This window comes from Plecotus auritus, assembly GCF_963455305.1.
Source record: "Plecotus auritus genome assembly, chromosome: X".
In the NCBI taxonomy this organism is placed as follows: Eukaryota; Metazoa; Chordata; class Mammalia; order Chiroptera; family Vespertilionidae; genus Plecotus; species Plecotus auritus.
In genome coordinates this window covers 134394576-134419376 of record NC_137784.1, presented here as the reverse complement: position 1 = coordinate 134419376, position 24801 = coordinate 134394576, and positions in this window count along the sequence as shown.

Sequence of the window (24801 nt, the reverse complement as noted above, 5' to 3'; positions counted from 1 at the left end):
TCCTTACATCTGAAGTGAGTCTCTTATAAGAAGCATATGGATTTTTAAATCCATTCAACCACTCCATGTTTTTTGATTGGATAATTTAGTCCATTTATGTTAAAGTAAACATTGGTAGGTATGTACTATTGCCATTTCTTAAATTGTTTTCTAGTTTTTTGTTTTTTTTCTGTTTCTTTTTTCTTCTTTTCCTCTCATTGTGGTTTGATCACTTTCTTTAGTGGCATGCTTTAATTACTTTATCTTTTGTGTTCCCACTATGGGTTTTTGCTTTGTGGTTAACATGGGGCTTACATATAACAACTTATATTTATAACAGTCTATTTTAAGTTATAACAACTTAAGTTTGAATGAATTATAAAGTTCTATATTTTCACTCTCCTCCGCCATGTTTTATATTTTTGGTGTCATGTTTTACATCTTTTTATATTGGTTGTCCCTTAACTAATTGTTGTAGTTAGGGCTATTTTCTCTTTCAACCTTTTAACTAAATTCATAAATGGTTAAGTTTACTGGTGATATTTATACTTTTATATGTCTTTTCTTATTAATTATCTGGTTTGCTGGTGGTGAACATTTTTAGCTTCTTCTTGTCTGAAACACTATCTCTCCTTCAATTCTAAAGGATAGCTTTGCTGGGTAGAGTATTCTTTTAAAAAATATATATTTTATTGATTTTTACAGAGAGGAAAGGAGAGGGATAGGGAGTTAGAAACATCGATGAGAGAGAAACATTGATCAGCTGCCTCCTGCACACCTCCTACTGGGGATGTGCCTGCAACCAAGGTACATGCCCTTGACTGGAATCAAACCTGGGACCCTTCTTCAGTCCGCAGGCCTATGGTCTATCCACTGAGCCAAACCTGCATTAGGGCATGGGTAGAGTATTCTTGATTTGATTTTTTTTCTTACAGCAGTTTGATTATATCATGGCACTTTTTTCTGGCCTGCAAAGTTTCTACTGGAAAACCTGTAAATAATCTTATGGGGGGATCCCCCTGTATGTAACAAGTTTTTAGTTTCATGCTGTTTGTTACTATTTCTATATTATAAAACTTGGTGAAATTTCTTGGAGTGACAGCACTCAAACTGCAAAGTAAGAAACCCTAGCTCCCATCCCCAGAAATATCAACAATTAGACAGCTATTCATGAACAGGGAGATCTCTGGGAGAGCGCTGGAGTCCATTTAACACATTGTGGGCGGGTCATGAACATTCTCGTGTTTTCATATTACACAGTGTTTTACATAAATGTTAAAGGCACACCTTAAAATTAAATACCCATTGTATTTTGAAGTTATTTATGACATGTTCTTACAAGCTAATACCTTTTTAAAGTATGATACTTTGTAAAACGTTTTTTTGGACTCGTTCAATAGAAACTTATCTGGCCACTGGGTAAAGGTAGCAATAAAACTACTGGTGCACAATGTGTTAAGAAACTTTACCTACACAGTGGAACAAAAAACCTGAGAATAGCTGCACAAGAAGAGAAGGAAGACAGGTGCATTTTGCCTGCATTATCCCATTCCTCAAGCCAGCATTGATCAGTGCCAAGAGGTAAGAGCTGCCTTTATAGGCCTTTCCTTATTAATTATCTGGTTTTCTTATTAATAAGCAGGAAAGGAAGATTGGGGTGAGCAACCAGCTTCCTCCATCTCTTGGGGAACCTTTAAAGATTGTACCTCAGTTTCACTCCATCCATCCATTCAAAGCTAAGATGTATAAAGACAGCTAGAAAGAAGTAAGAAAAGCAGTGGTTATGCCCTAACCAGTTTTGCTCAGTGGGTAGAGCATCATCCTTTGGCCTAAAGAGTTCCGGGTTCGGTTCCAGTCAAGGGCACTGTACCTCAGTTGCAGGCTCCTCCCCAGCCTGGGCCCTGGTCAGGGTGCATGCAAGAGGCAACCAATCGATGTGTTTCTCTCACATTGATATTTCTCTCCGTCCTTCCCTCTCTTCCATTCTCTCTAAAAATCAATTGAAAATATCCTCGGGTGAGGACTAACAACAACAACAACAAATAACCACAAACAAACAAAAAAGAAGAGTTTATCAGCATACATGAGGTACAAATGATCATTGTTCATAGTGATCTGCTCTGCACGCAAACCCAGGAGATTTTGGCACTGAGGAAATCAACAGCCAGCACAGCTGCTGTAGACTTTCTAAAAATTTTACCAGCTTTCACACCACAGGTATTCACATTTGCTAATGGCAGGCACCAGAGTCCCTCTCTGCTAACTCTCTCCCTCCCCCACTAGAGCCCAGGAACTGCCCCAGCAGCCAGTCCAGGCCTCTGAAGTTGCACACGTGCCAGACCCCTATGGCTGACCTAGTCTTATGTACATTTTTAGGGCTAGCCCCTCCAGCTATGCACTTTCACATGGCCAGCCTGATTCATATCACCAGACTCCACTGTAGTGCACACACCCAGGGGGAGACTGTGCAGACACGGCAAAGCACAATGACAACCAGTGATCCTGCAACTGCTTTTGGGACTAGATTGGGCTGTCTTCTGTCACTTAACAGCACCACTCTGCTCCCTCCAGCTTTGCAGCTGCACGCTTCTGGTTCAACCCCCATTGTTAGCCTTCACTGCCATGTGCCCAGGCCAAGACACAGAAGTCACGGTAGTGCGTGCTGCCAGCCAGGGCCCACATAGCTGCCAGTAAGTCTATAGTTGGCCCCAGTCCTAGTTGCCACCCTGGCCCCCCTCATCATGTTTGTGCCTGCAACTAGCACCTGCTGCTAGTGCCCCCACCAAGTGTGTGCACACCATTGGCTGACCACCACCAATACCACTTGACCTTGAGATACCACTTAGGACTCCAACAGCCATATCAGCCACTGCATACCCCCAACAGTGCTTGCCAAGGACCATAAATTTGTCAGGGCTGTGGCCTGAGCTAAAGAGACATCATGCTTCCCCAGTGCTGCCACACTAGTCCCAAGATTACAACATACCCAAGCTTGCCCCCACCCATAGGTGGAAGTCTTCCTTATCAAAGTCAGTCCATAAAGTCTGGAAGACGTGTCAGCTTCATCAAATATGCAGACACCAGTGCAAGGCTACAGGGATCATGAAGAATCAGGGAAATATGACTCCACCAGAGGAATATATTTAACCACCAGAAATAGAGATCAAAGAATTGGCTGACAAAGAAATCAATATAACTGTTCTAAATATGTGCAGAGAGCCAAGAGAACACAGATAAACTATCTAGAGAGCCGAGAGAACACAAACTACTTAATATCAGGAAAAGAATGCAAGCACGTGAAAGAGATAGAAAACATTAAAAGAACAAAAAAAAAATTGGAACTGAAGAACGCAGACTGAAGAAATCAGTAAAGACCTTCGAAACAGACTTAACCAAGCAGAAAAAAGAAAAGTGAGTATAAGCTGGATCAATTGAAGTTATCTAATCAGAGCAGCAAAGAAAGAAGAGAATGAATAGGAGTGATGAAAGCCCACAGTGCTTACTGGACACAGTAAGAGAACAATGTACACATCATTGAAGTCCAAGAAGGAGAACGGAGGAAGAACGCGTAGAAAGCTTACTTAAAGAAATGATACCTGAGAATTTCTCAAACATGGACAGAGATTTGGTCATCCCGGTTCACGAATCTAATAAGTCAGTCCAAAATTTTAATCCACAATGATCTTGTCCAAGATACATTATAATAAAACTTTCTAAAATCAAGGACAAAAACAGAGTTTTAAAATAAGCAAGAGGAAAAAAATCTCTCCTAAAGAAGCAAGAACAAAAAAAGAAAAAAATCTCATACAAGGGAACCCCATGAGATTATGGTAAACTAATGGTGTTTGTAGGGTTTTACAGAACCCTTGAATTACCATAGGAAAAAAATAATTTCCCTATTGGATTCTCAATTTTCCAGAGTTTCTAAATTTGGAATCCTAAAATTCAGTAAGGCTTTGATCACCATTACATTCTGAGAACAGTACCCTAGTAAGGGAGGAGTTGCAATATTCCCCTCTTGTGGACATTCTGAGAACATCATGTAAGGGATTAGTTGCAATAGTGTCCTCTTGTGGACATGCTGAGAACATCACCCTAGTAATCAAATCAAAGAGTCTGAAAGAAAACCCAATTGATACACCTAGCGGGCTCTCTCCCTTGCAGGGAAGTGTTGAAATACTGCCCTCTTGTGGGCATTCTGAGAACAGCACCCTCCAAAGGAATTCTGAGTCTGAAAATAAAACCTTGTTCCACAGCTCCCTTAAGCTGTCCCCCTGTTTTTTTTAAATTGTTTTTTCTTTTTGGTTCTCTAATTGAGTGATTTTTTCTATCCTGTCTTCTAATTCACTGATCTGATCTGATCCTCAGCTTCCCCTAATCTGCTGTGTATTCCTTCCAATGTGTTCCTTATTAGTGCTGTCATTCTTTATTTCCAAATGTTCTTTTTTCACAGTTATTATATCTTTTCTCATGCCATTGAGCATCTTTACCATCATTATTCTGAACTCTATACCAGATAAATTTTGTATCTCCATTTCATTTATCTCCTGCTGGAGAATTCTCTCATTCTTTCATTTGGAGGGTTTTGTGTGTGTATGTGTGTGTGTGTGTGTGTGTGTGTGTGTGTGTGTGTGTGTGTTTTGTTTTGTTTTGTCTCCCCATTTTGGCTGCCTGTTTGGGTTTGTGATTAGCGGTATGTACTAGTATTAAGTGGATCTGCTATGCCTCTCAATCTCTAGTGCAGGACAGTGTCAAACGCTGTTTCTGACTAATTATACCAGGCAAAGACTCAAAGCCTCCAGAGACCCACCTCTGCCTGCATACCTATTGGCTTCAGTCTTGAATAGCCATTAAGCAATCATCCACAGGTGTGGTGATAGGTTTTCCAACAGGTATTGTGATTGCTTCTACCTGGAGGCTCTTGTTCTCAGTCTCTTAATGGGCCTCAGAAACTCCACACTGTGGGGCAAAGTGTTTTCCAATAGGGTAGGTCAACTGTCTTTCCCACAGGCAAAAACCGCCTAGATAGCAAAGTCTGCCTGAGAAATATGACCTCCCCAGTATGAGGGAATAACTCAGCACAGGAAACTGGGGTGTCTGCCTTCTGAGCTCCAACCCCAGAGCCCCCAACCCTGGCTTCTGCTCACACAGCCCCAGTCCACTCTGCCCTCCCTCTGCCAGAGCACAAGGTGAGTGGCTCCACAGGAAATTTAGTGTGTTGGCCTTTTAAGAGGATGCCTGTATGTCCAGCCATCTCTCCCTGGCAGACGGTAACCCCACTGCTTTTCACAGACAGATGTTATGTGGGCACCTTTCTCAGTTCTGGTGCTCTCTGCTGGGAGTCCAGCTTGGGGATTAGACACCAGAGGTCTCAGTGGCAACTCCCACAGCTGAGATATCTCTCCGGAACTTCAGCTGTTTTCTGTGGGAGCCCGACCAGGCCTTTCTAGCAGTCTCTATGTGGCCTCCATTTTCCATCCTTGGTTATCAGGGTTATCTCCAGTAAGTCTTCAGTTGATTATTCAGGATATTTTTTGGTATTTTAGTTGTAATTCCAGTTTGCTCCTGGGAGTGTGTCTGTGTAGCATTCCACTTACTCTGCCGCCATTTTTAATCTCACCTTTTGTGGGCATTCCAAGAACAGCTCCCTAGTAAGGGATTAGGCACAATAGCACCCTCTTGTGGGCATTCCATTTACATTTAGGGTGATTTTTGATATGTGTGGACTTACTACAACGATTTTATTTTTTGTTTTCTTTTTTTAATTTAAATTCTTTATTGTTGAAAGTATTACATATGTCTCTTTTCCCCCCATTGACGTCTCCTGCCTGTTCCCACCCCCACCCCCAGCACAGGCCCTCACCCCCTACTGTCTCCATTTCCTCAACTGAATTTATGTTTGCCATTAGGTTTACATAAAATGTCTCATATATACAATAGTACTTTTTGTTTAGATTGGGGTTGTTTTTTTATTGACCTTTATATGATCAGTCCTTTTTTCTACTCTCCTTTTATGTTGTTGTTGTCTCAATTTATCTCATTTTATGCTGTGCATTTGTTCTAACATTGCAGTAGTTATTGTTAGTTTTAATGCTTTTTTAACCTTTAGGCTATAATTGTTTAATATCTTACTCTGAAGTAGAGTTCCACTTCTCTGCTTTAGTCTGTCTATTTGTGATATTATTCAACGTTTTGTAGTATACTTTTGTCTTTTTGTTTCTGGCATAAGAGCTCCTTTTAATATTTCTTGTAATGCAGGTCTTCTGGTAGTGATTTCAGCTTTTGATCGGGAAAGCCTTTATATCTAAGATAACTTAGCTGGATATATTATTCTTGACTGATCGTTGTCTTCTTTCAATATTTTGATTATTTTATTCTACTCTCTCCTGGCACAGAAAGTTTTTGCTGCAAAATCTGATGATAATGTAATGGGGATTCTCTTGTAGGTTACAGTTTTTTTCCTCTTGCTTGCCTTGAGAATTCTTTCCTTGTCATTAACTTTTGGCAGTTTTACTATAAGGTATCTTGGAGAACATCTTTTTGGGTTGAGATAGTTAGGTTTTCTCTTATTTTTCTATGTTTGAATGTCTCTTTCCATATGCTTGAGAAGTTCTCATCAGTTATCATTTTTATATATTTTATTGATTGTTTTAGAGGGAGAGGAAGGGAAAGGGAGAGAGAAAAACGTCAATGAGAGAGGAACATCAACCAGGCTACCTCCTATGGGCCCCCTACTGGGGATCAAGCCAAACCCAGGCATGTGCCCTGACCAGGAATTGAACCATCAACCTCTCAGTGCATGGGTTGGCATGCTATGTTATTTGATCTCTGTCGGCCACGTTGGCCAGGGTTCATCAGTTATGTTTTAAATAGACTCTCTGATCTCTTCTCCCTTTCTTCTACTTCTGGTATAACCATTATACTTATCTTGCTTCTTCTAATGGAGTCAAATAGATTTTTTTCTTTTTTTTTAATGTTTGAAGTATTACAAATAGTAGTACATATGTCTCCTTTTTTCCCCCATTGACCTCCCCCCCGGCCTCCCCTACCCCTCAGTACATGCCTTTACCTGCCCCCCGCCCAGTGTCTTGTATCCATTGGTTATGCTTATATGCATGCATACAACTCCTTCATTTGATCTCTTACAGCCCCCCCCCAACCTCCCCTGCCTTCCCACTGTAGTTTGACAGTCTGTTCAATGCTTCTTTGCCTCTGTATCTATTTTTCCCCCCATTTCTTTCCTTTAAAAAATCTTGCCTCTGCAGACTAGAAATAAACATATAATAACAAAAAATGTTTGAGTCCTAATTTCAATGTCCAACAGTTCTGAGTCCCCGTTTCAATGTCAAACAGTTCCTTATGTGTACATGTCAGCAATGATATCTGGATGGTGGACACATGGTGGCAATGCAGGTCCGACCCTCTCTGGTTTGGTCCTAGGCAACCTGCTGTGACGCACAGCTGCTGACTGGTAGCGTGGCAAGGCGTCGTCAGCGTCTTCCATCTCTGGACTGTTTCTCCTCTTGTCTTTGTGGTTGAAGCAGGCCTGTCAATTCCTCTCTGTTGCAGGAATCCACATGGTCTTGGAGTTGTTTTCTGAAAATATACAAACACATTCTCGACCAAAAGTTAATAAAGGAATCTTTTCTATATAATTGATTTGGGATCCTTTTTAATTTTGCCCAAACGATTTTCCTTTGTCTTACTTAGACATCATGTGTGTTTTTCATGGGTGTCTTGCTTTATCGGGGGGATCTCTGCCCTTCCCGGCTGCAAACTGTCTCATCAGCTGTGCCTCCTTCGCCAATTCGGGCTGGATTCCACTCGTTTCAGCTGCTCCCTCTATTTGCTCCGGGACAAGGCTCAGGACACATCCATCTATTCCGCTGCCATTTTGTCTCCCCCTCAAATAGTTTTTATAAAATTCTTTCAATTCTTAACTCTTAGTTCTCTCTCTTCTTCCTCTTCAGCCATTTCTACGTTTCTGTCTTTGAGTTTGATAATTCTCTCTTCCATCTGGTCTACTCTGTTTCCTATGCTCTCTAATGAATTTCTCATCTCATTTCTTGAATTCTTCAGGTCCAGAATTTCTGTTTGGTTCTTTTTCATCACTTTAATCTCTAGTAAAGTATACCTTTTGTTTGTTCATTTTATTCCTGAGCTCATTGAACTGTATTTTTGAATGTTCTTATATTTCATTGACTTTTTTTTCCATGACTGCAAACTTGAAATCTTGTCATTTAAGTCACAATCTTCCATGTCTTTGAGTTTGGTTTCTGAAGAGTTTTAAATAAATATCCTTCTGTGCTTCATTGTTACCTTGGTTGTTCATGGTACTTGATGGATTGTTTCTGGGCCTATGGATTTTAGGAAGTGAACTCTTCTTGTTTAGGTACTGTTTTGCTCTTAACTCAGCAGGTTGACAAGTAGAGGTCTTTCTTTTGATTTCCAGTAGGTGGTGCTATAGTGAAAGTTTTGTTTTCTTTACCAGCATTACTGCCACCTCCAGGATCTGTGTGGCAGTATCACTTTGGGGTGGAAAATGCACCTCATTCCATGGGGATGTGGACATCCCATTTGTGTGAGGGTGGCCTTGGTCTCAAGGTATCCCCCTTTGGTGGGATATGGTGAGCCATCTGGGTCCAGGCCTGTAAGCTCCAGGTGTTATTTCCTTGTTACCTAAGGCCATCACCCATAGTGTGCTATTCGAGGTGTCTCCACTGCCTCAACTGGGTTCTGCCTATACCCAGGGCACAATGAGCAGGTGGGATTTTGGTTTTGTGGCTTTGTGTCTATGTCAGTAATGGCCATTGCAAGACCACGACTTTGCCAGCAATGGCCATCATGTGTCTGCAACGTCTCTGCTCCATCACCAGGTTTCACCTCAATAGGAGCCGGATTTTCAGGCAGGTATTTTGCTTCTACCATCCCCACCCTCCAGGTCACAGTGTGAAAGCTGTAGCCCAACTCTTCCACTGCTGTCATGTGAGTAGGGGCTGCAGCATGCTCCAAACTGTGTATGCAGCCCCATCTCTGTTTTTCCCTTCCTCCCACCTCCTCTGCTCATGCCAATGCTCCCACCTTTAGATGTCCCAATGTGTGGATCTGTCAAATGTGTTTGTATGTTGAGCAGAGGATCCTTTGTTGAAATGTAGTTGTCCAACATCTTGTGAGTTTAAGGGGAGATACAAAGGAGTCTTCTCACTCTGCCATCATTCTGACGTCAACCCTCACAAATTTTTATTTTATTTATTTGAACCAAGAACCAAGGAGAACAACTTAGGGGAAATCAGTGTTCTTTATGAGTTTGTTAATTATTTTAATACTTTGAAGTATTAATTTGATGTTTTTGTAATTATATATGCCATGAATCTATCTGAGAAATCATCTGTTCCATTTTTCTAATTATAATAATAACTAGAGGCCTGGTGCATGAAATTCGTGGATGGGTAGGGTCCTTAGGCCTGGACAGCGATCAGGGCCGATCTGTGAGGTGACCAGCGGGGAGATCGAGGGGTCCCCTGCTGGCACCTGCCTTGGCTGGCCTGGGGCCTGCGGGCTGGGGGCAGCTCCTGCGTTGAGCATCTGCCCCCCTGGTGGTAGTGTGCATCATAGCAACCAGTCGTTCTGCCATTTGGACGATTTGCATATTAGGCTATTATTATATAGGATACCAGTTGTAGCTACTATTTATTGAACATCTACTACACCATATACACTGAGTGGCCAGATTACATAATAATCTGGCCACTCAGTGTATATCCTATATAATAAAAGGCTAATGTGCAAATTGTCCTCTCAACCAGGAGTTCGACCAGCAGGCAGGCCGACCAACTGCCCATGTCCCCTTCCCCTGGCCAGGCTGGCCGGACCCCACCCATGCACGAATTCATGCACCGGGCCTCTAATATATATATATATATATATATATATATATATATATATATATATATACACACATATATATACACACACACACTGAGAGGCCAGATTATTATGCGTTCAGAGATCATAATAATCTGGCCACTCAGTGTATATGTTATGTTATTTAATCCCTGTCAGCTAGCATCATGTGCCTGAATATGAACTTTTGAACCAGCTGTGAGACCACCTCCTGAACTTTCCTTCCTCCTCACCATACCAACCAGACCATCTGCACTCTTCAAATACATTTATAATTTTCTCTACTTCTATACTTTGTGATCCATACACTAGGTGTCATTGGTTAACCCAGCTAGGTCTGGCCTCACTTACTCTGAAATTCATAATTTATATGCTGATAAACACTCCCTGATTTCACCAGGAAACAGCCACTTATTTTTTTTTTCTGCTTGCAATCACCATCTTTTTTCTTGCCTTTATCTCTCCCAGTTGTCTTTACCCAGATGTCTACTACTCTCTTTTTTCCAGGTCAAGTTTGAATGTTAGCCTCTAATATAAGGCTTTATATTTTCAACCAATTGGCAGATCCTCTGTGTTTTTAGTATAATGTTTATAGACTGATGTTACAAATGTGCCAGTTTGAAATAAGAGAAAAAAGGCCCATCAGCCTCATTTTGCATCAGTGAGACCCTAAGGATGAGAATGGAAGGCTCTGTCAGGCAGCAAGTTTGGATGTGTTACCTACTCCACATGTTCCACTTTTTCTGACTTATTTTCAGAGCAAGAATGACTCCAATTATTTAAAAAAGGTGGCTGGTAGGCTCCAAATCACCTGTGATCTTTGAATTCAAGTGTAAATGGAAATTATCCTGTTAGAGTCATTTATGTCAAGAAAACTAAAATGGAGCCAGGAAATCACAAAGAGGTTTGTCTTATGCTCATCCCACCAATGAACTTTTCAACCAGCTGTGAGACCACCTCCTGAACTTTACTTTCTCCTCACCATAGCAACCAGACCATCTGTATTCTTCATCTTGAAAGGAGTCAATCTGGTTCACCAGCCAGTATCCTTCTTTTGCATAGAGGACCTAAATGAAGTTTGAACTCTTGGACTTTTGTGCTTGCTGTAGAAGCACATTCTATAATGTGCTTATTTCAGAGCCTCACCACCCAGACCTGACTAATCATTTTTTTAAAATAAATCTTTATTGTTCAGATTATTACAGATGTTCCTCTTTTTTCCCCCCATAGCTCCCCTCCACCTGGTTGCCCACCCCACCCCATGCCCTTACCCCCCACCACTGTCTTCATGCATAGGTGTAAGATTTTTGTCCAGTCTCTTCCCACACCCCTCACACCCCCTTCCCCCTGAGAATTGTCAGTCCGCTCCCTTTCTATGCCCCTGATTCTATTATACTCATCAGTTTATTCTGTTCATCAGATTTTTTGATTCACTTGATTTTTAGATTCACTTGTTGATAGGCATGTATTTGTTGTCATTTTGTTGTCCATAATTTTTATCTTTACTTTTTTCTTCTTCCTCTTCTTAAAAAATACCCTTCAGCATTTCATATAATCCTGGTTTGGTGGTGATGAACTCCTTTAGCTTTTTCTTGTCTGTGAAGCTCTTTATCTGACCTTCAATTCTAAATGATAGCTTTGCTGGGTAGAGTAATCTTGGTTGTAGGTTCTTGCTATTCATCACTTTGAATATTTCTTGTCACTCTCTTCTGGCCTGCATAGTTTCTGTTGAGAAATCAGCTGACAGTCGTATGGGTACTTCCTTGTAGGTAACTAACTGTTTTTCTCTTGCTGCTTTCAAGATTCTCTCTTTGTCTTTTGCCCTTGGCATTTTAATTATGATGTGTCTTGGTGTGGTCCTCTTTGGATTCCTCTTGTTTGGGGTTCTCTGCGCTTCCTGGACTTGTAAGTCTATTTCTTTCACCAGGTAGGGAAAGTTTTCTGTCATTATTTCTTCTAATAGGTTTTCAATATTTTGCTCTCTCTCTTCTTCTGGCACCCCAATAATTCAGATGTTGGTGCGCTTAAAGTTGTCCAGTGGCTCCTTAAACTATCTTCATATTTTTGGATTCTTTTTTCTTTTTGTTTTTCTGGTTGGATGTTTTTTGTTTCCTCATATTTCAAATCTTTGGTGTGATTCTTGGGGTTCTTTGGTCTACTGTTGAATTTCTGTATATTCTTTATTTCAGACAGTGTATGCTTAATTTCTGACTGGTCCTTTTCCATTTTTTTTTTTTTTGGCATTCTCATTAAGATCTTTAAAGGTCTCACTGAGTTCCTCAGAGGTTTTTAGAAGATTCTTGATTAACCTTATAAATGTGGTTTTGAACTCTATGTCCAGTAGTTTGCTTTCCTCCATTTCTTTCATTCGTGACATGTTTCTTTGTCTCCGCATTTTGGCTGCTTCCTTGTGTTGATGGGGTGTTTTTCTGAGGTAGGTGACCTATAGGGCCCAGTGGTTCAGCCTGCTGTATCACCTGAGGTGGACACTCTTGGTGAACCCCTTTGTGGCCTGAGTGCAAAGTCTTGTTGTAGTTAAGCCTTGATTGCTGTTGGTACACTGGGAGGAATTGACCTCCAGGCCAATTGGCTGTGAGGACCCGCTGTGTCTGTAATGGAAGAACTGCTGTGCTGGAGACACCCTTATGGAGTAGGACTTGTTTCAGTGGGGCTTTGGTGCTCACTGAGTCTGCCTCTTAAATGTGTCACTTATGGATGTGAGGAGTTGAAATCTGGTGTTATCTCACACTGACCACTAGGTACACTGGCTTCTGGATCTCCAATGGGGTGAAGGTCAGCTACTGTCTGAGGCCACCCAGCAGGAGCTACGGTGAGATATGCAGATTTCTCCTCTTTGCTTGGGGTTTGGAGGTTTTGGAACTGTCTGACCAGAGCTGCAGTTTTTTAGGTTAAGCTGCGATAGGGCAGGCCATTTACATGCAAAAGCCACTGTGCAGAGCTTGGGTGGGTTTTTAGATAGTGCAGGGCGGGGTCTCAGGGAATCACTAGGCTAGGGTGTGGTAAACAGCGATGGCTGCCAGTCAGCCATCTCTGCATCTCTGAGTTTCCACGTCCCCACACCCCGTGCCCCAGTGCAGTAAACAATGATTCCTGTGCACACCTCTGTAAGAAAGCCACCCTCACTTTCCGACCCGATGGCAGACAGTCCAGCTTCTCCCCATAGGAGTCTGGGTCCCCAGAGTCTCGCTGGAAACTGGAGTTCAGAGTAATCAGGAGCTTGTGTCTCCCTTCAGGTTGAAAAAAACAGCGCACCCAGTCGCCAGCCACCAGCCTGATTCGCGCGCCTCCGTACCTCAGCTTTTCAGTGCTTGTGCACGTCTCAATGCTCTTTTCTCTTTCCTTCTAGTTGTAGAACTTCTACTCAGCCAGCTTTCCCGTGGTTCTGGGTGATAGACGTTTTGTCTTTTAGTTGTAGTTTTGGTGTGGTTGTGAGAGGCAGCACGTACAGGTATATACCTTATGCCGCCATCTTGGTTTCCCCTGACCAATCATTTTTTAACAAGCCATCACACCATGTTAGACAGCCAATAGGGAAAATTTCTTTCGTTATGAACTTGTGGTTTGTGCCTTTATAAGGTCTGGCTTTCTTTGTCTTCCCCAGAACAAGTTTCAGGTTTTCACCTGAATCTGTGTCTCCCAGATTCAAATCCCATAAGATTCCAAATAAACTTTTATTTGTTTTATAGCTTCAGTTATTTATTGGTCAACACAAGGACAAATTGAATTAATGAATACATGAAAAATAAATTTTAAAGTTGGCATTTGGTTGTATCCCAAAGGACTGAGAAATCTGACAATACAGAGTGGGGAGACAATGAAGAAAGCATTCTAGAAAAGTGAATCTCTCACAGAAAAGTTAGTGACTTTTCACTCATACAAAAATTGTAGGGAGCCCTGGTCGGATGGCTCAGTTGATTGGAGCATTGTCCCGTACACCAAAAGGTTGTAGGTTTGATTCCCATTTAGGGCACATACCTGGGTTGTGGGTCTGGTCTCTGGTTGGGGCACCTACTGGAGGCAACCAATCAATGTTTCCCTCTCACATCTCTCCATTTCTCTCTCTCTCTCTCTCTCTCTCTCTCTCTCTGAAAATCAATAAACACATGTCCTCAGGTGAGGATTTAAAAATAATTTTAGGGAGTTATGTCATTAGCAGCTGCTTGGTTCTCCTGGAACTCTGTTTAGAGAAAAATTATTTTTGTGTGTGGCCACTGGCAAGCTTCTCTCTCCAGCTCTTTAATTATCAAGGGCATTTTGACAGTTAATTTTATAAGGAAATGTGATTGTTCTTCAAATTTATGGCAACCTCCAAGTATAGTGAATATTGGAGAGCAGTGCATTTTAATCAAACCCAGATTTTCCAAATAATTTTGAGCCTTAGTTATTTAAGATGGAAATCACCTGACTTTTCTGCCTGTAAACAATAGCTAAATCCCAACTTCATTGCCTCACTTTGTCACATTGTTACAGCTTAAAAAGAGACAAAAGTTTATTGAAGTCTCACTTTTATCCACTGATCATATGTAAATAGGCACACCCGTAATCTATAGGTTGTCTCTAGGTAAATTCAATACTGGACTAGAATTGTGGTGGCATATATAATTTTGGCATGTTGGGTAATAGTCTGTGTCTTGTACTTGGCTCTCTACAAAAGTCAGCGAGCTGATAAGTACTGAGAATAGAGAAAGAAAACTTAAACCAAGCAGGAAGCCTGAGAAAACCTGGGCAAGTCATCAAAAGCTATTTCCTGCAATAGAATTGGAGTCATGGGTGTGGGCAGAATTGGATACTAAGCCAGCTGAACCAGAGATGGCAATTCTAAGCAGGGAAAATACTTCAGAGTATGGGTAAATCTGAGACTAAACATGGCAGGCAAAAACAAGAAGACAATCCATAGAGTAAATGTTGCCAAGCCCAGGCCAAATCCATTCCACTGATGCATTCTGTTTTCTCTGCACAATATTGGCCACTGTTGGGTTTTAAATTACAGTTAGTTGCCAATATTGTAAATTTAAGGGATATCACATAAAAATTCTGTTTCTCTTAAAATACCTGACAACTCTGGATTGTATTTCTACATGGTAGCAATCAGTAAGAGCTGACAAGTAGTGGTAATAATAATAACAGTGCTGCCCAGCATTGAGCATTGACCTATGAACCTGGAGGTCACGGTTTGATTCCTGGTCAGGGTACATGCCTGGGTTGCAGTGCTTAATAATAATAATAAACAAACATTTTCTGAGCACTTACTCTATACCAGGTTCTAGTCTCAGATTTGTAAGTATAGTAACTCATTTAATCCTTAAAATAGCTCTATGAGGTGGGTGCTATTATTACTAACATTTTACATTCAAGCTCTACCAGAGCTTGTGATCTTGGACAGGTTTCCTCTGAAGATCCACTTTTTCAATATTAAAGTGGGGATACTATTATGGACCTGAAATTTCACAGGTCATCAATAAATATGTGATGAATGCATGAATGAATAAATAAATAGGATTGTTTTCAGAAATATAATAAATTTTTGTAAAGACAAGACATGTGCTCAATGAATACTATTTAGAATAATTGTTAAGCATATGAATTTGGAGTTAGAACTGTGTTTGAGTTCCTGAGCTCTACCATTTGTATGCCCTTAGACAAGTATCTTGACCTTGGTCAGCCTCTTCTTCCTCATCTGTAAAATGGAGATAATGTCACATATAAGGTGTTGTGAGATTAAATGAGATAAAGAATGGAAAGCATTTGGCACTTAGACTTAGCACATATGCTAAACAAATGTGAAGTGCGTGGGAAGAATAATTAGCTAGCCATTCTTCTATTTTTATTATACAATTAGATCATTTGTACTCCAAGGCATTTTGTTTGTCTGTGTTGCCTAACTTCATTACATATAGCTTTGTGCATCATTTGAACTAATTTTTTTTACAATAATAGAGATCATTTTGGTTAATTTCTCACCATTCTATCACCCAAACCTCCCTTTAACAATAATATTTGAGAAAAAGATAGTGTTAAGTATACTGGCTAAATAAAATTATATAGGTTTCAAGTATACAATTCTGTGATATATCATCTGTATATTGCATTGTGTATTTACCATTCAAAGTCAAATCTTCTGCCCTATCCAGTTTTGCTCAGTGAATAGAGTGTCAGCCCGTGGACTGAAGGGTCCTGGGTTCAATTCCAGTCAATGGTACATACCTCCATTGCAGGCTCCATCCTGACCCTGGTCAGGGTGCATGCAAGAGGCAACCAATCGAGGCATCTCTCGCACATCAATGTTTCTCTCTCAGTCTCTCCTCCTCCCTTCCACTCTCTCTAAAAATCAATGGGAAAATATCCTCAGGTGAGGATTAACAACAACAAAATCTTCTTCCATCACCAAATATTTGACCCCATTTATGTTTATTTTACAAGTGATTTTACAAATTTTAGTGGGTCATTTTGGCATTGCTGCATGAAAATACTTTGAGCCAATCTAAGATTCTGTGGCAGAATTTAAATAAGGTCTGTTACATGTGGTCCTTTCCATCGTATTTTGTTATCATACAAAAACCCTATTGATATAATGGTAAGGTTTGGAGGGAGGGAGGCTGCATTCTACAGTCCTATCTTTAGGTCTCAGTCTTTTAGTGAGCTAGTGTCTCCAGGCTATGACCTTCCCAAGTGCTTTGCAGTTTTGTTATTTTTCCTTCTTAGATGAAACTGGAATGTTGGAGGGAGCTGGAGTTGTGTATTTCCTTTCCTAGTTTGTTAAGTTATAGTAAATGATTTTTCTTGAGCACAGACCTTGTTAAGGAGAACAGGATGCTCTGGATATATTACAGAATGGCTATCCTTCCATCTTTGCTGGAAGCAAGAAGACATTTTCTCATCTTCACTGTGAACACCTGGTAGGGCTCTTTGAGGTAAAACTCACAAATTTGTAGAAACCCCTGCAAGACTGGGATTTACTGGAGTTTTAACTCTCAAACTTGTTCACACTGATCACCCAGCAATTCACTAATTACAGTTTGGGTTTTCCTATCCAGGCACTGGTTCCTGTGGAGGTGTCTGCTCTGATAAGTTGTGATTCTCTGTATCTGCCTGCCTGTCTCCCCAATTTTAGAGGCAGTAGTTTGCCCTGCGATCTCAATTATCTGATGGATATAAAAGTTGTTTATTTTCAGTTTGTTTAGTTGTTGTTGTTGTTTGTGAGGATGTGAATGATGCTTTCTGAGCACCTTACATGCCAGACTGGAAACTGGAAGTCTCTGGCAAGAATTAAAAAAAATATATATATTTTTTATTGATTTCAGAGAGGAAGGGAGAGGGAGAGAGAGGTAGAAACATCAATGATGAGAGAAAATCATCGATTGGCTGTCTTCTGCATGCCCCAAACTGGGGATCGAGCCTGCAACCAGGGTATATGCCCTGATCGGAATCTAGCAGTGATCTCCTGGTTCATAGGTTGATGCTCAACCACTGAGCCACACTGGCAGGGCTCTGGTGAGACTTTTTAATGAAAAAAAAATCAAATGGGCCTTGTGAATTTCTCTAGCAATGCTCTAAGTTCAGGAAACAAGGTCAGAGAAGGAGAACAATAAAGAGAGGAGAGTGATAGCTAAAGGAACTAGTTGAAGTGAAAAGATATGGCCCCTTGATTCAGATAAACCCAGGTTTACAACGTATATGCTTCATTTACTCTCTTTGTAACTTTGAATATTTCACTTCCTCCTCTATATAAGTAGTAATACTTACCTTGTTGGCTTTTTTGAGGATTAAATAAGATAAAACATATAAAACATCTCATATATAAGACATAGATAATCAATAAATAATAATTGGGAAATTTTTCATGTAGAAATAACCAGTGATAAAATGGAAGGATTATCTAAATGGGTAGATCAAGGGACTAGAAAGAGTGAGAAAAAAATACAAGTACGTGTTTGGAGATAGAGATAGATAGATAGATAGATAGATAGATAGATAGATAGATTTTTAAAAAGAGAGCTAAAGGTAGACAGATGATAGATAGATAGATAGATAGATAGATAGATAGATAGATAGATAGATTGACAGATAGATAGAATTTCCAGGTTAAGGCCTCAAAGATTAGGTAGGTTAGAGTAATAATGACAAAATATTCAGATGAGGTGATGTCTTAATAAGAAAAATAAAAACCCAGTTTACCCATGGTTTAGTAACATCTAAAACAATTAAAGAACCAACATGAAGAGTTTTGTACTTTGTTTCATCAAAATGCCATATGTCTTAAAATAACACTAGTGTCTATTACTAAAAATTTCCTGGATAATTGACAGGGATTTTCAAATAATTTCCTGGTTCTGTGAAATAATAGCCTTATGGCCTTTGGGTGTTTTATTTAACCAGTAAAATACTTTAAAGATAGGTAAAATTCAAAGGATGTTTATCAAATTGAAATGACCCTCTCCAGGCATTGGTATAAATGGGAATAATGATTTTTGTTTGCTTGCCTGAGGTTAGAGACTAAGCAGTGATCTCTTGAGAACTTTCTTAGCTCTTGAATCTGAGTTTCAAGCATTCTGTTTTACTTTTCATTGGCTTTCTTCTCTATTTTTAGTTCCAGTGGTTTTCAACTACAGGAAGTGTCACTCCAACATACAATAATAGGGTATGAACTTTATCCTTCCTTAGGTCTCTGGAGCCAAACTAAGCTATTTCAAACATACAAGGAAGGGGAAGATAATAATGAAACTATATTTTTAAAAAAACTGACTCATGAGACCAAAAACATGAGCAACAAAAGGAAAAAAATAGATAACTTGGATTTCATTAAAATTAAGAACTTTTGTGCATCAAAGGACACTATTAAGAAAGAAAAAAGATAACCTACTGAATAAGAAGACCTTTGCAAACCATATATGATAAGGAATTAATATCCAGTATATATAAAGAATACTTATAGCCTCACAACAATAACAACATAAAAGAAAAAAAAAACAACACACACACACACACACACACCAAAACAACTGAATTCCAAAATGAGCAAAGGACTTAGACATTTCCCTAAAGAAGATATTCAAATGTCCGCTCTAGCTGGTTTGGCTCAGTGGATAGAGCATCAGCCTACAGACTGAAGGGTCCTGGGGTTCGATTCTGGTCAAGGGCACATACCTCAGTTGCAGGCTCCTCTCTGGCCCAGGCCCTGGTTGGGGCACGTGCAGAAGGCAACCAATCTATATTTCTCTCTGTCTTTCCCCTCTCTCTTCCACTCTCTCTAAAAATCAATGGAAGGTAGAGGAGGGTGGGGGTAAGGGGAAGAGATCAACCAAAGGACCTGTATGCATGCATATAAGCATAACCAATGGACACGGACACCAGGAGGGTGAGGGCATGAGCCCGGGGGAGGGTAAGGGGAGTAAGAACACATATATAATACCTTAATCAATAAAGAAAATAAAAAAACAAAAAAATCAATAAAAAAACAGAAAAATATCCTTGGGTGAGGATTTTTTTTTTAAAAAAAGGTATTCAAATTATTCAAATGTCCAATAAGTACATAAAACAGTAGTCAACCTCATTAATTATTAGGGAAAGAAAGTCAAAACCATAATGAGATACCGCTTCATGCCCACTAGGATGGTTATAATAATAATTTCAGAAAATAACAAAGATGGAGGAAATGTGGAAATTGGAACCCTTGTGCATTACTGGTAGGAACATAAAATGTTGCAGCCACAGTGGAAAACAGTTTGTCAAGTTTCTCAAAAGGCTAAACACAGAACTATCATATGACCAGGAATTTAACTACTAAGTATATGTCCAAAACAATTGAAAGTAGGTACTCAAACAAATATATCTGTACACCAACCTTGATAGCATCAATAATAGCCAAAAAGTAGAAAAACACCCAAGTGTCTGTCAACAGATGAATTAAAAAAATGTGAAATATACATACAATGGAATATTATTCAACCATAAAAAAGGAAAATTTTATACATACACACACACACACACAAATGGACAAACCTTGAAAACGTTATGCTTGCTAAAATAATCCACACTGAAGAACAAATATTGTATGACTAGAGGCCCAGTGCACAAAATTTGTGCACAGAGGGGGTGGTCCCCTCAGCCCAGCCTGCACCCTCTCCAATCCAGGAATCCAGGACCCCTCGGAGGATGTTTAACCGCTGGCTCCTAACTGCTCACCTGCCTGCCTGCCTGGTTGCCCCAACTGCCCCCCCTGCTGGCCTGATCGCCCCCAACTGCCCCCCCTTGCCATCCTGGTCACCCCCACTGCCTCCCCCCACCAGCCTGGTCACCCCACACAGCCTGCTTGTTCAGTCATTTGGTCATCCCTCACTAGTCCCCCTGCCGACCTGGTCACGCCATGCAGCCTGCTGTTCAGTCATTTGGTCATCTCTCACTAACCCCCCTGCCAGCCTTGTCGCCCCACACAGTTCGGTCATTACTGTGACGGCGTCCTGGACAATTTGCATATTCCTCTATTATTAGTATAGATTTTACTATATAAGATACCCAGAATAGGCAAATTCACACAGATAGAAAGTAGAATAGAGGTTACCATGGGTAGGGAGAGAAGGGAATTGTTTAATGGGGATAGAGTTTTTGTTATTGTTTAATGGCTATAGAGTTTTTGTTGGGAATGATGAAAATGTTTTGGATAGGGGTAGTGGTGATAGTTACACAATATTGCGAATGTATTTAATGCCACTTAATTATATATGAATGGGGAAAATGATAAATATATATATATATATATGTATGTATGTATATATAATTAATAAAACAATTAGTTTGACCCCAAATCAGGCCATACTAAGTGATGCTGGTTTCTCCATTTCCTGAGTATTTCCTTAAACTGTGATGAAAAGGAAGAATCCTAACTGGACAATCTTATGGCCAGTTGTGGGCCAGGCATAATAATGTTGTTGAAGTGCAAAGAGTTCCCAAGATTTTGATTGCTTAATTATAACTACTGAATTCAATGAGGGAGAAGTAGAGTAGAAATAGTAGAATATCACAGCTCGTACTTCAGTTAGGATATGGATAAATGTGGTGCTTATATTCAATGGAATACTCTAAAACAGTTAAAAGAATTAAATCACACACACAAAAAAATTAAATCACCATGGATAGAGCTCAAAATAAGAATTATGAATAAAAAATCAAGTTATAGAATTATATAGGGGTCTCACAAACATATATACACACACTTTGAGTAATTATAAAGACAGTGTTTATTAAAATACATTTCATTTTCAAAATTGAGCTATCAGCGAGAGAAACCAAGATGGCGGCATCGGTAAACACCTAAACTGCTGCCTCACACAACAATTTCAAAACTACAACTAAAAGACAGAATGGACACCATCCAGAGCCACAGGAAAGCTGGCTGAGTGAAAACTCTACAACTAGAAGGAAAGAGAAAAGCTCACAGAGAATTGGAGGTACGGCAAAGGGTCTTTGTGCGCGCAGAGAGGAAGGGAGGCTGAAAGCCTGGCTGACTTTCTCTGGTGGAAGGGGGAAGGAAGCCCCCGACCGCACTGAACCCCAGTTCTGACTGCACTGAACCCCAGTTCCAGGCAAGCCCCTGGGGACCCATGCTCTTACGGGGGGAGTCTGGACTCTCGGGCGGAGACTCGGGAGCTGGGGAAGGCGGAGGACTGAAAGCGCGCGCGCGCCAGTGCGCACAAAGGCTGCGGAGGTTGCCACAGGCTTTCCCTAGTGGAAGGGAGTCAGAGGCTCCTGAATGCACTGAGCCCCAGTTCTGACTGCAGTGAACCCCAGTTCCAGGCGAGCCCCTGGGGACCCACGCTCTTGTGGGGGGAATCTGGACTCTCCGGCGGAGACTCGGGAGCCGGGAAGGCAGAGGTCTGAAGGCACGCACGTGCGCGCAAGGGCAAGGCTGACGGGAAGCCAAGACTGAGACTCCACCCCATCCAAGCTGAGCACAGAGGCTATTGCAATTTGGCAAGTCTAATCCTATAAGGCTGTCTCCAGCACCGAACTTCTCCCAGCATAGACACAGCTGATCCTTACAGCCAACTGGCCTGGAGGTCAATTCTTCCCAGTGATACCAACAACAATCAAGACTTAATTACAACAAGGCTGTACACACAGTCCACAAAGGGGTGCACCAAGAGTGTCCACCTCAGGTTAACTGGGGAGGCAGACCCACTGGGCCATATTGGAAACCTAGCACACAAATCTACCTTACCAACTCAGGGAAGCAGTGAAAATGCGGCGTCAAAGAATCAGATCACAAACGAAAGAAATGGAGGAAAACAAACGACTGGATATAGAATTCAAAACCACGGTTATAAGGCTTTTTAAGAATATCCTAGAAAAGGCCGATAAATATAACAAGACCCTCGAAGATATGAAAAAGGACCAACTAGAAATTAAACATACACTGACTGAAATAAAAAATATTATACAGAGACCCAAAAACAGACAAGAGGAACACAAAAATCAAGTCAAAGAATTGAAATACAAAGAAGCAAAAAACACTCAACCGAAAAAGCAAAAAGCAAAAAAAAAAAAAAAAAAAAATCCAAAAAGTTGAAGATAATGTAAGAAGACTCTGGGACAACTTCTAGCGTACCAACATCAGAATTATGGGGGTGCCAGAAGAAGAGAGAGAGCAAGATACTGAAAACCTATTTGAAGAAATAATCACCAAAAACTTCCCCCACCTGGTGAAAGAAATAGACTTACAAGTCCAGGAAGCCCACAGAACCCCAAACAAAAGGAATCCAAAGAGGACCACACCAAGACACATCATAATTAAAATGCCAAGAGCAAAAGACAAAGAGAGAATATTAAAAGCAGCAAGAGAAAAACAGTTAGTTACCTACAAGGGAGCACCCATATGACTGTCAGCTGACTTTTCAACAGAAACTATGCAGGCCAGACGGGAGTGGCAAGAAATTTTCAATGTGATGAATAGCAAGAACCTACAACCAAGATTACTCTACCCAGAAAAGCTATCATTCAGAATTGAAGGGCAGATAAAGAGTTTCACAGACAAGAAAAAGCTAAAGGAGTTCATCACCACCAAACCAGTATTATATGAAATGCTGAAAGGTATTCTTAAAGAAGAGGAAGAAGAAAAAAGTAAAGATAAAAATTATGAACAACAAATACATATCTATCAACAAGTGAACCTAAAAATCAAGTGAATTAAAAACCTGAGGGACAGAATACTCTGGTGAATATAATAGAATCAGGGGCATAGAAAGGGAGTGGACTGATAATTCTCAGGGGGAAAGGGGTATGGGGGGTTCATGAAGAGACTGGACAAAAATCATACACCTATGGATGAGGACAGTGGGCGGGAGGTAAGGGCAGAAGGTGGGGTGGGAAATGGGTGGAGGGGAGCTACGGGGGGAAAAAGGAGAAATAATTGTAATAATCTGAATAAAGATTTATTTAAAAAAATTGAGCTATCAGCTGTTAAATTATGTATACATTTTTTAGGACACCTTGTATGTACAGGAAAATACTATTTCTGTAAAAACACGTGAAACAATCATATGTTTTCCAAACAAACAAAACATAATCATAGAAACAAAGGGATGTTTGCCAAAGGGGAAGAGGATGGAGGGGTGGATGAAAAAGGTGAAGGGGAATGAGTAAAAAATACAATGATAAGTTTGCATGGTGACAAATGGTTACTAGAATTAGTGGGGTGATCACATTGTAACATATAAAAATGTCAAATCACTATATTGTACATCTGAAACTAATATAACTAATATAATATTGTACATTATTATTATATTGTATGCTTAAGTAAAACATGAAGATATCTTCATATAAGATAAAAAGACTATGTTTTTTATTGACATAAGCACTTAAAGTGTGATTGATGTTGAAAAGTGTTTTGAAAGACATGTCCAAAACTCAAAACTCATCATTGTGGTTACCTCTAGTTGGCAGGAGATGGGAGGAAATCAGCATGGAAGTTAGAAATCAAAAGGAGTTTTGGCTTCATACTAATTTCAAAAGGACAATGTGTTCATCTATTATTTAGAAAATTTAACAAAATAAAGAAAAGTACTAGAAGAGCAAAAAACAGAAAACTTCTAAACTCTTCATTATTGTTTTCTATGCACTTCTCTGTTGTTATATATTTCTAAAAAGAAAATATTATTATAGAAATTTTGTATAGGTCAGTGTTTAGTTGAAGATTACCAAATATCCACTCTAGCTAGCTTAAGCATAAAGAAATTTCATAGAGGAAAATAAATGTTTATTTACTTGTTGGAAGGTCTGGAGGAGCAGGCTTTAAGCAATTTTGCTTCTAGGAACAAATTCAAGTCACCTAAGGCACTAAACCTTGGCTTAAATTAGGTAAACTGCCCCTGCTATTGCGTCAATGTAACAATTTAGTATATTTCATCTCAAATTTTGAAGCTATCATTATGACTGCAAGTTCTAAAACTGTATCATTACCATCATAGTTTGCATTAGTAAAATGAATACCTCACATCTTGCCCCTTTCCTGATATGACTCATTTCTGAATCAGTCTCACAGATTTGTAAAAGGCATCTAGAGAATATAATGTTATTATTAATATTGTTAATATTAACTTTCTAGCCTCTGCATAATAGAGGAAATCAGAATGGATATTAAGCAAGCCAATCCGCAGTACCTTCAATGGTCATTTTGAAAATTACAAGACCAAAACTAGATTACTGATACTTAGATATATGTTGATACTTAGATAGATTATCCTTTTCAGCAACTGGAGGCAAAAATCATCATACAACTGAAACTAGATTGTAGAAAATAATAGGTGAAGGACAGGACTTTTCTAAGTCTCCACAGTAAACTTAAAGCTGCTGACAAGTGCTCTACTTCATCACTTCAAATATATTTGACTGTTAGTACATGTA